Source organism: Maylandia zebra, linkage group LG13 (assembly GCF_041146795.1).
Source record: "Maylandia zebra isolate NMK-2024a linkage group LG13, Mzebra_GT3a, whole genome shotgun sequence".
Classification (NCBI taxonomy): Eukaryota; Metazoa; Chordata; class Actinopteri; order Cichliformes; family Cichlidae; genus Maylandia; species Maylandia zebra.
In genome coordinates, this window is record NC_135179.1 from 30,923,327 (window position 1) to 30,937,546 (window position 14,220).

The window sequence follows — 14,220 nt, forward strand, 5'->3', positions numbered from 1 at the left end:
ATGGGGTTGCACTAGTGCTTCTAGAACTGGCAGCTTCCACATCTGGAAATTCACCATTGATGCTTTAGAGCATCCATCCAGATGTCGTTTTCAAGGAGGGCCTTGCATATTTCAGTAAGCCAATGCGAAACTGCATAATGAGTCCAGACCTTGTACCAACTGGAAAGCATTTGGTGCATCACAAAGCAAAAGCAGCTAGAACCCTTTATCAGGTCGAAATGCCACAGCATTCCTCTCCCAAAAGTCCAGGAACTGGTCTCTCTTAGTTTCCAGATGTTTACAGACTGTTGTTAAAAGCAGAGGGGACGCTACAAAGTGGTAAAAATGGCCCCGTCACAACATAAATTAAATATTTTGCAGGCATGAAATAAAAAAAGAGCTAATATTTCGTCCATTTTCTCACTTTAAAGTTTTGATATGGTTCTGTGTTCAACTGAGGAAACAAATTGGTTTTATGAGATTTGCAAATCATCCCATTCTGTTATTATTTACAGTAATAGAAAACTATCTACCAGCTTTGGTCACGCTCATAACCTTCTCATAATATATAAATCAAGTAAAAAACACATCTCCAACAACCGTACACATCTGCATGAAACAAAACCATGTGGAGGTAGCAGAGGAAGGCGAACTTCCAGGTGAAGACAGGAGGGAAGAGAGGATGATGGAGCAGGTGTCGCCTTAAGAATGAATTCATCGACCACAACAACACTTCTACTTGAATAAAATAATCTGGCCCTGTTTCCTCTCCTGCATCGCAGAATGCTGATTAACTCCCAACTCTCCAGGCTCACAAATGCCACATTACAACCTTTAGATAATGAGGTTTGAAAACATAACTCATTTTAAAAAGTCAAATGTGCTTTGGAGCGTAACATCAGAACAGCGGTCAGGGTTGTGGCTCTGATGTTGTTATCTGTGTTTTGTTGCCTGATCTTATATGCAATCACCCAACTGAGCATCTTCAGTTAAACCCTCTCAGGTTTAGGCCTATCTAATCCTCTCTGTAATTCCTGAGTCATTTGGTAGGAGCTGGAGGAGGATAGTATTTTTGGAGGTCTGTATTAGTTTGCGTCTGCAGGCTTCTAGGTAAAGTCACAGGGGCTAGGCACTATGATTAGCAGCATTGCATACAGAAAGGGGAAACAGCAGTAGCAGGCATTAGCATTGTTTGCACAGCTGTTAAAGTAATGCTACCTCATTCCTCTTCTCCGGAGGCAGGGCCTGCAAGCTGCAAGGATGATAACACATCGTCCTAGTGCGGCTCTTGTCACGCCAGTCCTCCCACTGTCATAAATTTCAATTTTATTTTTTCCAGTTAATGTCTTTTGCTCACTTTAGCTGTGGCATCCTGAAAGATTTACTTCCGCTAAAGGACTTTTTTGTTTCAGTTTTCATTTCATTTACTGTATATAACCTTACTGCTTCCATAGGATTTAAGAGGATAAGTTACAGCCAGTTGGTGCTAATTAATTACACTTGATTAACTCATTGTCAGCAAATGTGAACATCTCTGTAAAAGCAGAAGTTTCAGGTTGGAGCAAACAGGTGTGTGTGAAGATGATGCCACATTGCTCTCAGGAGTGGACAAATTCACCCCACGGTCAGACCCTGAAATGCTCAGAAAAACTGCAAACTGCAAACGTCTCCTCTCTAATAAGAACAACCGTGGAAGCACAGCTTAGGTTTGCAAAGCTGCATCTGAATCACAAACCACAGGACGTCTGTGTCACGGTGCTGGGTCGGTTCGACCCAGCATTTTGAGTTTCTCACGTTTTGGTTGGATTTTGTATTTTTGGTTATTTTCTTGATTTCTTGTCTGGCTGTGATGATGATGATGATGATGATTAATAAGTATGTTCCATCTTATTCTGGTTTAAGTTTAGTTCTGCCTGTGTAAAGTCCGTGTTTTCTTAGTCTGCGTCTTTGTGTATTGTTTCCTGTTTTATTTTGAAGGGTTATGTCCTTTGTCACTGTGTCTAACTTCGCTCCTCCTGTATCGTTAGCCCTATCTCTCCCAGCTGTGTCTCCCTCCTGTTTTCCATTTCCCGATTACTCCCTGTGTATATAAGCCCTGTGTTTCCTTTGTTCTCTGTTGTGTCGTTAACGGCGGCTCACCCTCTGATTTCGCTGTGTTCTGTTGCCTGTTTTGCCTGTCTGTTAGTGTACTTTTCCCTCAGTATAGTTAGCCTTCTGTTCAGTCTGCAACCCGTAATAAAGCGGTTATTTTGAGTTCAACTTTGCCTGAGTGAGTCCTGCATTTTGGGTCCTTCCTCCCTGCCTGCCTGCACACAGCCATGACAGTCTGGAACAGTGACCAAATAGGAAATGTCCGGGCCCATTGGAATACTGTGGTAGGATGTTCAGAGAGCTGTGCATAAACAAATGGCAGAAAAATTCAATGAACTGAAACAACACTATAATGAAGTGTTTGGCAAAATTCTTTCAAAATGTTCTAAGGAACTGATAAAGCCATACAGAAAAGGATTACTCGGGCGCTGGTTTAGCTCGCCAGGTTGAGCCGGTGGCCACATGCTGTATATTGAATCTGACCCTTTGCCCCATGTGTTCCCCCCTCTCTTCTGCTTTCCTATCACTCTTCGTTGTGCCCTATAGAAAAAAATATTTAAAGAAAATGGTTACTTAAAGTTATTGGTGCTAAACATGGATCTAAAAGCTACCGAATCCTAGTGTGTACTTAGTTTTTCATAGGATTGCATAACCTCTGAGAACTTTCTTTTTGTCCACTGATTAACCTGTGAACTGGACTTAATTATCAAATACCTTTAGTTGTTTTTTGTTTTGTTTTTCTGGAAGGGTTCGGTAAGGCCCTGTAGCCCTGCATTTAGGAAATGCTGTACCCATGTTGGTGTGAAACAATGTTTTGGTGGGTGTATGTGTCTAAATAAGATCCACATGACTCCCAGGACCAAATATTTACCCAATAGAACATTATGTTATTACAAAATGATTGTGCATGATATGAATATATATATATATATATATATATATATATATCAGATACTTATTAAGTATTACTTGTTGTAAAAAGCCTATATTTCATGTTTGTTAGTAGTCAAAAATTGGTAGTTGTAGTCTTTGAAAAATTTTAAGAAGCTTATAGTTAAAGGTAAGTCACCATATGAATTCAGAGAACTTTCTCACCAAAGTACAACTTGTACTTACAATCGCAGAAAAAAATCATAAATTAGCTCACTATGTGAGGAAGGCAGCAAATTAAGGTGTGCAGTCAAATATATTTTTAGGGAATGTAATGGTGTGAAAGTAATGATTTTTTTTCTGGTTACTGTGATAGGATTACAGAAAATTAAATTATAAATTACAGAGAGATTATTATAGCAATATATTGTTAAGCACAAAATTAGCTCTAGTCTCCTCTATCATGTGCATCATCGATTGCATAGATGCTGTTTTGAGAGGGAATATTTCTCCCTCATTTCTTAATATCTCACTTTTTATAAACTGGCCTTTATCTGAGTGCGTGACATTAAAGATGGGTCTCTGCACCATCTGACACAGTCTGTTTTAGCTAATCTGGCTCTGTACTGATGTGCTAATGAGAGATGGGGACATCGACACCAGGTTCAGAGTGTGCAATGACTCAGAGAGAAAAATGGGCCATCACGAGAACCATTATTGCTCTCATTCTACCTTTGAGCCAGAGAGTTTCGTTTTTCTCATTAAATGAATAACATCACTATATTGCCCTGTTCAGAGGTATTATAAAATCTTATATTTCCCAAGGCTGCTGAAATAAAAGGACTCACTGTCAAATTTTGGTCTACTTCAACTCATACCATAGGGTGATGTAGCCAGCCAGGAAGAATATGAGCAGTAAAGAAATTAAGGGGACATTTGGGGTGGGGGAAGCAGATCAGTGTGCTAATGCTAATTTCCTTGCATTCTTTCCCGGTGATGGAAGGATAAACAGGAAGCGTGGTGGCGAATTCTGCCCGAAGAGTGTGATTGCTGACAGGCTTGACCCCTGTGCTCTCGCCATGTTTCCCCATAACTCACAATTAACGCAGACATTAGAGCATCCCGAGAGGCCCGTCCAGCTTTATTTCCCTTCTCAACAGAAACCGGGCAGCAGCAGCCAGACCCTTGGACCTGAGCCCAGTTCTATGATTTAGCTAGAGAGAGAGCGATAGCAAGACGAGAGGATGGAGGGAGGTGGTGGAGGAGATGAAGGGGTAGAGGGGTACCCTGAGCACACTTTGGGGGTTTAGGGCTGTTATGGATATGGCTGTGGTAATTACTCAGTGCTTGTTATTGCCCACGCTGCCACACCTGTGCCCGGCAAAATGCCGGTACAGCGCCGGAAGGCGTATGGAAATACCTCAAGAATGTGTATGATAACCCTACACAAGATTAGCCAGACTATATAAGGACACAACCCAGTGAGAAAAACTCTTTTCAATTAGCTTGTTTACCAGCTGAAGGCTTTACATTGTTATGTGCTATTTTGCAAGGGCGAGTTTTGGCGCAGTCCTTTTATTTGGGAAAATAAACGAGCACCTGTTCTTTGACGTGTCAAACTCAATCTCACGGCTCGTTAGTGTGGCCCCTGCCCAATAACCCAGCGTTAGCGCCGCTTTGGCTCCTAATTCCCATCTCTGGGCTGTCACACAGTGTCATTGCCACAGTCATTCATGTTTTTATTCATTTCACTTTTCATCATTTATTTATCGCCCAGCCAGGCTGGCACACTAACACTGGAACCTCGGACAGCAGCTACTGGGAGGTTGACAGAAGACAACATTATTCCTCTGGAAAAACTGCTGACCACTGACAGCGAAGGCAGCAGCTGCTGAGGAAAAAAATAGCTTTCTCTCATTTTAATAGGGAGCCTCCCACAACTGTGAGGCTTTTCAAGTGGAGTGTTAGAGAGAACAGTATGGAACTGTTGGTAGGTTAGGTGCAGTGATGATTTTGTTCCATGTATGTGATAGGATTACTGAAAAAAAAAATTGGATCATCATATTTGTGTTAAGCTTTTCCTGAGAATTCTTACAATTTCTGAAACTATGCTTGTTTGCCATGAGCCTAAAATCTCAGCAAAAACTTACCCTACAAGTAAATGTAGTTATTTTTTCAAAGTAAGTTAGATATTAATGATCCTTTATTAAAAAGTGTAATAACACCAGCGAATTTTGGGGACTTTTTGGAGGCAAATAAGTGAAAACTCTTATTTAAGGCCGTTGAAGTGTTACTCGTTAAGTAATGAGCCAATGTTGTTTGTAAGATTAAAACAGGCTTTTCTCCATTATTCGCGATGGCTGTTTAGTCTGTATACAATGTTCAGGGTTAAGTATGTCCAGCATTACAAAGAGTACAGTGATGTATTGCTGACGTATATGCGTTGAGTGTGCAGTTTGAGCCACTATGTAGCATAGACTTGTCTTTGCTCATTGATAAAGGGTTGCTGCTATGTTGCTTAGCATCTCTGTGCAGTCTACACAGAGATGGAACAGGTAGTGATGCTATATCTTGCTCGTCTGCAAGACATCAGGGCGATGCTGCTTACCTCTGCTTCTTCAAGTGTTTTTTTTCTGTCTGCATGATGTAGCATCGATGTAGCTTACTGCTGCTTTAACGACTCCCTACTGTGCGCTATGCAATGTTCATAAGCCACATGCTGATCTTCTCATCTATAATAATCTTTAAATATTAAGTAAACAAACAAGGAAATATAACACACACAAAACACATAAATACTTTTACATTTACATGTAACATTGTTTATACAGTGGGCAGGCTACTCTATATACATGCCTGTTTAGCCTATATATAAATAAAACAATTATTCTGAAACGTTCAAACAGGGTGGAGGAATACCACTTATTTAAAACAAGAAGAATGTACAGTAACCGTTTTGTATCTAGAGTCATTTTAAAATATTAATTCATGCATTAATGTTTCAGAGTAAAATGTGACTGAAGGGAATAGTGTGCCAAATTCTAAAAAATGTTAAATACAGGAAATATTTCTTAGCCCACACCAGATAAAAAAAAGGGGGATTGAAAACAGCTTGGCTGAAGTGAAAGAAAAAAGCACTTTAAAAGTCAAACTCTTAATGCAGTCTGTCTTCAGTGATGCTGGCCTATTGTCTAATCGAGATCTGTGTCTTGTTGAACCTCTCCACACGTCTGTCTGTTGAGCGAAGTGAAGGAAAAGAAGTTACTATGTGAAATTATCATCTTCATTTGAACTAATATCAAGCAGGTTAATGTAGGGGTATCATTTGGGTCTGTGCAAATACACAAATATGAACTTTAAAAAAAGTGTACAATGACAATAAACAAAAACAATATTTTGCATTTAAAGTCTATGTGAACTCTTTAGTTTCTATTTATATCATCAGCTTTAAATTTGGACAAATTTGTCAACACAACCATCATAGACAAGCTGTGAAAACAAATTTGTTAAAACTAGGGTGTCCAAACAATATCTGATATGTACCTAAAAAACTGTCTTGTCCCTGAAAAAAATACTTCAAATTATTTAACTAATAAAAAAATATAGTAAATACTGAAACTGGAGAGAATGAAGTGAATCCATGATGCGAACTAACTGAAACTACACTAACAAACCAAAATTTAGAATTAAAAGAAAAAAAGAAAAAAAAAAACACTAAACTGTAATAACTGTAATGTTGGTCTGCAAAATACTAATAGTGATGGGGCAGAACTTTATCATCAACTTACAGAGAAAAAACTAAGTACAAAATGGACTGTTAGAGGTTAAGCAGCCTGTGTGATGGCCCCAGGTTTCCTTTCACTTTGTCATTCAACCTTGGCTATCAGAAAGAAGGTGGGACTTTGCATAACTCTAAATTATTCCAGTAATTCAATTCATTTCAGTTTTGTTTACAAGCCAATTTTGTTTACAAGCCAATTCACAAGAAAGTCGTCTCAAGCCACAATAATAGAGAGAAACCCCAACAATTAAACAACCCCCTATTTACTGTAAATTCCTAAGTTAATTTGTAAATTTTTGTAGTAAATTGTAAATATTGTAAAACTTTTCTTCTGTCATTTAATGGTCGGGCATTGTACAGCTACAAGCATTTCACCCCCATGTCATACTGTGTATGGTTGTGTGTGTGTGACAAATAAAATTTGAATTTGAGCAAGCACCTGGCAACAGTGGGAAGTAAAAACTCCCTTTTAACAGGAGTAGATCTCTGGCTGAACCAGTGTCAGGGAGGGACAGCAATCTGCTGTGACTGGTGAGGAAAGGAAAGTTTTAAGCCTAACCTCAAAAATAGAGAGGGTGTCTGTATCCAAAAAGGAGGCTGGTTGAACATACGAACGTCCTGAAAGCTTGAAGGCTCTGCCTCGCATTCCAGTTTCAAATACCCTAAGAACCAGAAGCCATCATTCTGAGGACGAAGTCAAAGGAGCTTGCAAAGAAAAGCGTCTGGACTTCTTTAAGTTACTTGAAGACGTTTCACCTCTCATCCGAGAAGCTTCTTCAGTTCTAAGGTCAAATGGTGGGGAGTCCCAGATATAAACCTAGTGGGAGTAACCTCCCACAGAGGGACAAAAGGACCCCCTGATGATCCTCTAATCGCCTGAGCCAAGGTGGGAAACTGGGCGTGGGTCCCAATCAGCCAGAGTTTCGGGTGAGTTCATTGTGAAACCTGGCCCCACCTTATCATGCGAATTCCTTTTTTTTTTTTTTTTGCCTGTCCCATTTGGTTCTTTAGCCATCAGAATTGTTGTCTGAAGACCAACAAGGATACCCAATGGATTTACTTTGCCAAATGGATCATCGTGGCATTGCCGTATTGGTCCATTTGGTCGATCTTTGTTTTTATTATTTATTATATTTTATTTTCAGATGTTACAGACGGGACAGACATGAGTGAGGGATAGGAAAGGGAGAAAGAAAGAGGAAGGAAAGGAAAAACAGAAGGGGAGAGGGACAGTGAGAAAGGGGGGGAGAAAAAAAATAAAAATCTCCTGGATCACCTGTTGAGAGAAGAATAGAAAACAAGCAGAAAAAAAACAAAGCAACATACTAAACACAACACCATCGCATTAATCTAGCTAAGTGTAAACAGCAGTAAATACTAAATATTCAATGTTGTTGTGCAGCACGCAGGACAGATGTGCTTCGAAGTAGCAGCCAAGAAAGGTGTAATTTGGGTCTACGAGCAGTGAACACCCATGTGCAGACCTGTGTGGATCAGCGCGCTTGTATTCCAAAGGTTTCTCCGTGTAATGATCTGCTAGGGAGTGTGTGGGGGGGCCACAGCCCCGTCCTCCGGGGTGTGAAGCGGGTATGGAGGAGATCAAAACTCCAGACATCCAGAGGCCCCCAGAACACAAGAGACCATGGAAGACCAACAGAGGGGCAGCCGCGCCACTGTTCCAGAAAGAGCTGAGGAGAGTCCCAGATGAGGGCTCACTCAGCAGCCGCGGAGCAGAAGCCAGGGGGAGTTGCAGTGACGCGCCCATGAGCTCCGCCGGCCCCCAGCTGTGCCTGAGTGACCGAGCCCCAGGCCGAGAGGCCGGGGGCACCCCACCTCCGAAGGGGCCCAAGCGAGCCCCAGGCTCCAGGCCCCGATAAGCGGCCGCCAAGGAGTGAGCCGGTGTGTACCTGGACGCCCACCCCCAGACACAAAGAACCACCAACGCACCGACACCTGAGGGAGTCCGCCACTGGCAGGGGAAGTGGTGGTGGGCGGAGATAGGCCTCCAAACCTTGGAGGGCCTGAGGTGTCCCCAGAGAGGTGGCGTCTGATACCCAACCTGACATAGACACAGACATACAGGCACACACAGACACAAACATCCATTCCCCCCCCCCCCATGCTCTCATATGCACTCACTCCACACTCCCCAAGCGTACTCTACAAACCGGGTCTAGGTACCCTTGCCCCTGGAGGGGGGAACTGCACCCAGACCCAGGTGGTGTTACCCTTTTCGCTGCGGTGGGGAGAGGCAGACCACCCCGACTCCGTAGCAGCAGGGAGGCCCCACACCCCAGACCGCAGTCGGACGGCCAACTCCTCCTAGCCCTCCCGCTCCAGCAGGCCGCAGAGAACGGGGGTGGGAGAAGACTCCAAACCTCACTCCACCCGCTCATTGTAGTGTTGATGCATGTGTGTTCTAAGGTGCAATTAAAACCCAGGAGGGCATGGAGCTACCTGCCAAGGAGCAGCAGGTAAGCGCATAGTCCCTCCTGCTAGCCCTCAATGTCTAAGTGTATTTAAAATTGAGAGGTGGGCAACGACGCCAGGGGTGAGGTGTACACCCTGATGGTAATTTGGACTCCGTGATTGTGCCCACCCCCAAGATCCTATATGTATGTGTAATGAGAGTGTGAATAATGTGAATGTCTAAGTTGTGGGATAAAATTGAGGCAGAGACAGCTAGAAGGGGACAGAGGGGGGGGGGGGGGGGGTAGCCTCCTCTGCACCCTGGTGACATACCCCTACTCCAAGGCCCTGCATGTGTGGGTGGTTGTGGTGGAGCGGGAAGAGGGAGGCAGCTGGAGATGGGGAGGGAAGGAAGGGAGGGGCAGGTAACCCCTCCCTGGGGCCAGCTCCCCCGCTGACCCCAGTAGGCACTCCCATACTCCGCGACCCGCCAGGGAAAGGGGGCCCAGGCCCATCCAGACCGGGGCCCAGTGCAGCAGCGCCCCCCGGCCCCACAGAGCCCGGGACAGTCCACCCAACCCCACCACAGAGAAAACTGCACCCACCCCACCATCCACTCATCTTCCAGACTACATAAGACAGTAAACGCCCAGGCTGAGATCTTCCTCCACCTCTCCTGTATCTCCCCCTCCTGCAGAGAGAGTTCCTGAAGAGAGGAAAGCTCCTGCAAGATGTGACCATCTCCCCCACCAGTTGAAGAGCCCCCCAGGCGGCTCGACGCACCGGCGGCACCCTGCTCCAGGGCTGGGCCCCCATGCACCCACCCGCCCACAACCCCGGCAACACACCAACCAGGACCCAAGCCCCCAAGGCCCGGCCCGGGCCCCAGCCTAGAGACGGAGCACCCCCAGAACCCCACGCCCATCCCGGACCCACCCAGGGCCAGCCAGGCTACCAGGTCAGTAACCCACGTCCGTCAGCACAGACCCTCCCCTAGCCCCGCTGCACGCAGCCGCGAGGAAACAGTCACCTGAGAGCCAACAGAGCCCCCAACCGGACATGACCGCTACCCCGGGTTGAGCCCCCCAAGGAAGATGCCTCCGGTGAACCCCCCGACGCCCTAAGCCTGTCCCTACCCCCACACCAATCACAACAGTGAAGGCGGGACCAAACTATGACCCCCCACCCCCACTAGGTGATGGAGCTGATAAAAGGAGCCCAGAGCAATTGATCTGATGTGGTGGCAGAGGCTGTGTCAAGACTAATGTAATCTAATAGATAATTTCTATATTGGTTAGAATTAAGATTATTTTTATTTTTCCAGTTCATGAGGACTGTTTTCTTGGCTATGCATAGGGCAGTGAAAATCATATGGGCTATATTCTTTTCTGAAGTGACATTATCTAAGCTGCCCAGTAAGCACACTAAGGGGGAAGTTGGAATGTTACATTTCAGACACTTTGATAAGTCTTCACATATCTCGGGCCAAAACTTTGGCACTGGTGGACAGAACCAAAGAGCGTGGATGTAATTGTCTGGTGGCAGTGTGAGCAGTTGTTGGAAGATGTAAAGCCCATCTTGAACATCCGATGACCTGTATAGTGCACTCTATGTAGTATTTTGTATTGTATTAATTGCAGACTGGGTTTTTTAATTAATTTAAAGGATTTTAAGCAAATCTGAGACCAGAAGTTTTGGTCTAAGCTGACTGATAAATCTGCTTCCCACTTTGCAATAGGAAGGGATATTGATTCATCTAATTTAGAAAGTGTTCTGTATATTTTAGATAATAATTTGGGGGATTTAAGAGTAAGAAAATGTGCCGCGCTTGGTGGTGTTTGTAATTCAACTTGACTGAGGCTAAATTTTTTTTTTACTATGGATTTAATTTGTTGATATTCTAAAAATCTTGTCTTGTTGATCCCATATTGTGCAACTAGTCTGTCAAATGGAATAAATTCTGTTCCCTCTAATATATGTTCTAAGTATTTAATTCCTTTACAACTCCATTCTGGGAAATTAATCATATTATTGTTTTGTAATATGTCAGGGTTATTCCAGATAGGTGTACGTTTGCATGGGATTAATGAAGACTCCGTTATTTTTAGAAACTCCCACCATGCTGTCAGAGAAAAGCTGATGTTGATACTTTTAAAGCATTCATGTCTTTTGATGTTTGAGCTAATAAATGGTAGGTCTGAAATCTCTAGATCCTTGCATAGTGCCTGTTCAACATCTAGCCAGGGCTCAACTAAGAAGGTATGTTTTAACCATTCTGAGATGAACTGAAGCCTGTTGGCTAAGAAGTATTGGTGAAAATTAGGCAGATCTAATCCTCCTCTATCCTTGGTTCTTTGTAGCGTTTTTAAGCTGATACGCGGGGGTTTATCTTTCCAAAGGAATTTGGAAATATATGAATCCAGAGATCTGAACCAATCTTGTGATGGTTTGTTAGGGATCATCGAAAATAAGTAATTTATTTTTGGCAAGATCATCATTTTTATAGTGGCGACCCTTCCCATGAGTGATATGGGTAGAGATTTCCATCTAGTCAGATCGCCTTCTACTTTCTTTAGAAGTGGGATGTGGTTTAATTTAGTTAAGTCTGAAAGCTTAGGAGAGACATTAATACCTAAATATTTAATATTTCCGGATTGCAGTGGGGCAGAGGAAGAATTATGGAAGGAGCAGTTAATGGGGAGAACTGTAGATTTTGGCCAGTTAATTGAATAATCTGAAACTCTTGAAAACCAGTTTATTAAAGTAGTTACCTCAGAGAGGTTGGTTTGTGTGTTTTGCAGAAAAAGCAACACATCATCCGCATAGAGACTGATTTTATGTTCTATGTTCTTACATTTTATGCCCTTAATTGTTGTAGCCTGTCTAAATGCTGCTGCTAGAGGTTCGATAAAAATTGCAAAAAGTGAAGGGGAGAGTGGGCATCCCTGTCTGGTGCCCCTCAGGAGACAGAAGCTGGAGGATGTCTGGTCATTTGTTCTGATACGAGCTGTTGGGGAATTGTATAATATTCTTATCCAGTTTATGAAAGAGTTTCCAAAACCAAATTTGTGTAAAGTTGCGAATAAAAATTTCCAGTTCACTCTGTCAAATGCTTTTTCTGCATCTAGAGATAATATTATGGTTTCGATGTTTTTATCGTATGAGTAGTCTATTAAATTAAGTAATCTACGAGTGTTTGTTGAGGAGTGCCGACCTTTTATGAAACCAGTTTGGTCAGGATGAATTAAGAGGGGGGTCATTATCTCTAATCTCTTTGAAAGAGCTTTGCAGATTATTTTAAGGTCTACATTTCATACATACATATCATGCGAATTCCTGAGGTCAGATGGCCCAGGATGTGAGTGGGCGTTAAGGCGTCTGGGAAGGGATCTCAAAACTGGATTATAGATGGCAGAGAGTTGGTGTTGTAAACCCCCGCCTCTGTTCAAGGATGGTCGCTCACAGTGGACATAGATGGCTTCTTTGAGTGAAAGAAGCCATCTATGTCCACTGTTCAAGTAACTTAAAGAAGTCCAGACGCTTTTCTTTGCAAGCTCCTTTGACTACGATGACCTGGATGACTGAGAACCTTCACAGACAACCTGAGGATGAAGTGTTCTGCTGGGCTGATATGGACCTAAGAGGTCACCATTATTGACAAGTTTGTAAGTAAAACCCTATATTCATTGGACCCTATATTCATTAGGACAAAACAATTCAGATTTAATTTCTTTGAGTATACTTTGTCGATTATGGTTGAGAAATGCTGGTATGAAATACTTTATCAGCACAATACTCTTACATAGTAGCTGAAGGTCACTTGCTAACAGGGCGCCATCAGAAACAGGACATCACGATCTGAAAAAATGACCTGACCTTAAGCTAGCAGAGCTAACTCAAAGAAGGAGCTTAAGAGTTGTTTTTCTGTGACAGCCATACTAGAAATGAAGTGTGCTACCTGGGATTGCTCTTCAGCTGAAAATCAGATAGAAATTAAGCACTGTGGTGAAAGTAGTGGCAAACATTGTAGAACTGGGTATCTGTTAACAAAGCTAAAAGCTTAAAGTGGTTTCTGTAAATAAATGTATGCTGAAGTGTCCTTTGTGACATCTTCCTGTGTGTGTGCTGGTTAATGCTGGATTTCTGAGTGCTGGAAGGGAAGCAGATGCCCTTTATCCCTCCCCACCCCCCTCTCCTTCCACCCACCTAGGTAAAAGAGCTGTCACCCTACTCTTAACCAGATTTGAAAGCATTAACACTTTCACCCCACATGCTCCCCCCCATGGGACATGGGCCATAGGCAACAGCAGCATTGCCACTTCCAAACACCGTGCCCCTGATAACGTTGGCACATGAGGATGGCCTGTCTGGTGCGGCACACATTGGCAGCAGTACCCAAAGTCACTCAGCAGGCCCTGGCATGCAGCCAGTCAGTTGAGCCAAGGCCAAAAATAAAAAGACAGCCAGATAGGAGGGGAGCGAATAAGAGAGAAAAAAGTAGAAGAGCATTTCCTCTTTCATTTAGCCTTCCAACTGTTTCCTCCATCTTCTTTTAATTGACAGTACAAATGCACCTGCCATTGTGGGGCATCACAAAAATGGGTTGTGGCACCTGTAGAGACACCAGAGAGGAAAAGTTGGCTGGAGGAGCACAAACCAAGGGTCAATTGCTTCACTGCATCCCAGATTTCTTTCTCACTTAACAAACTCTGTAGCTACAGGCAGTTATTTTACTCAGTATGAGTTATGGCGAGTACGTGGTGGTGTTTCTGATGTCTTTTGATGATGTCTTCTTACTACTGGTGACCTGTGATGCCAGACTTGTTCTCAATCATTAATTAGGCTTTTCTTACTGTCTCATATGTTGCTTAGCATGGACTGTTTTTTGTTAATAAAGGGCAAGCTGTGCTCAACAGCCAAGACTGCCAGGGTTAATCATAAAAAAGTTGTTGTTAAATTACAATGTGAACAATGACTTGCATCAATGAAGTCATTGTTGTGAAGCAACTGGTTTAAATCTGGGGCCATGGTTCCCAGTCAGAAAAGGGAAGTGTCCAGTTTGAGTTGGGAACATATTGCTGCCTCAACTG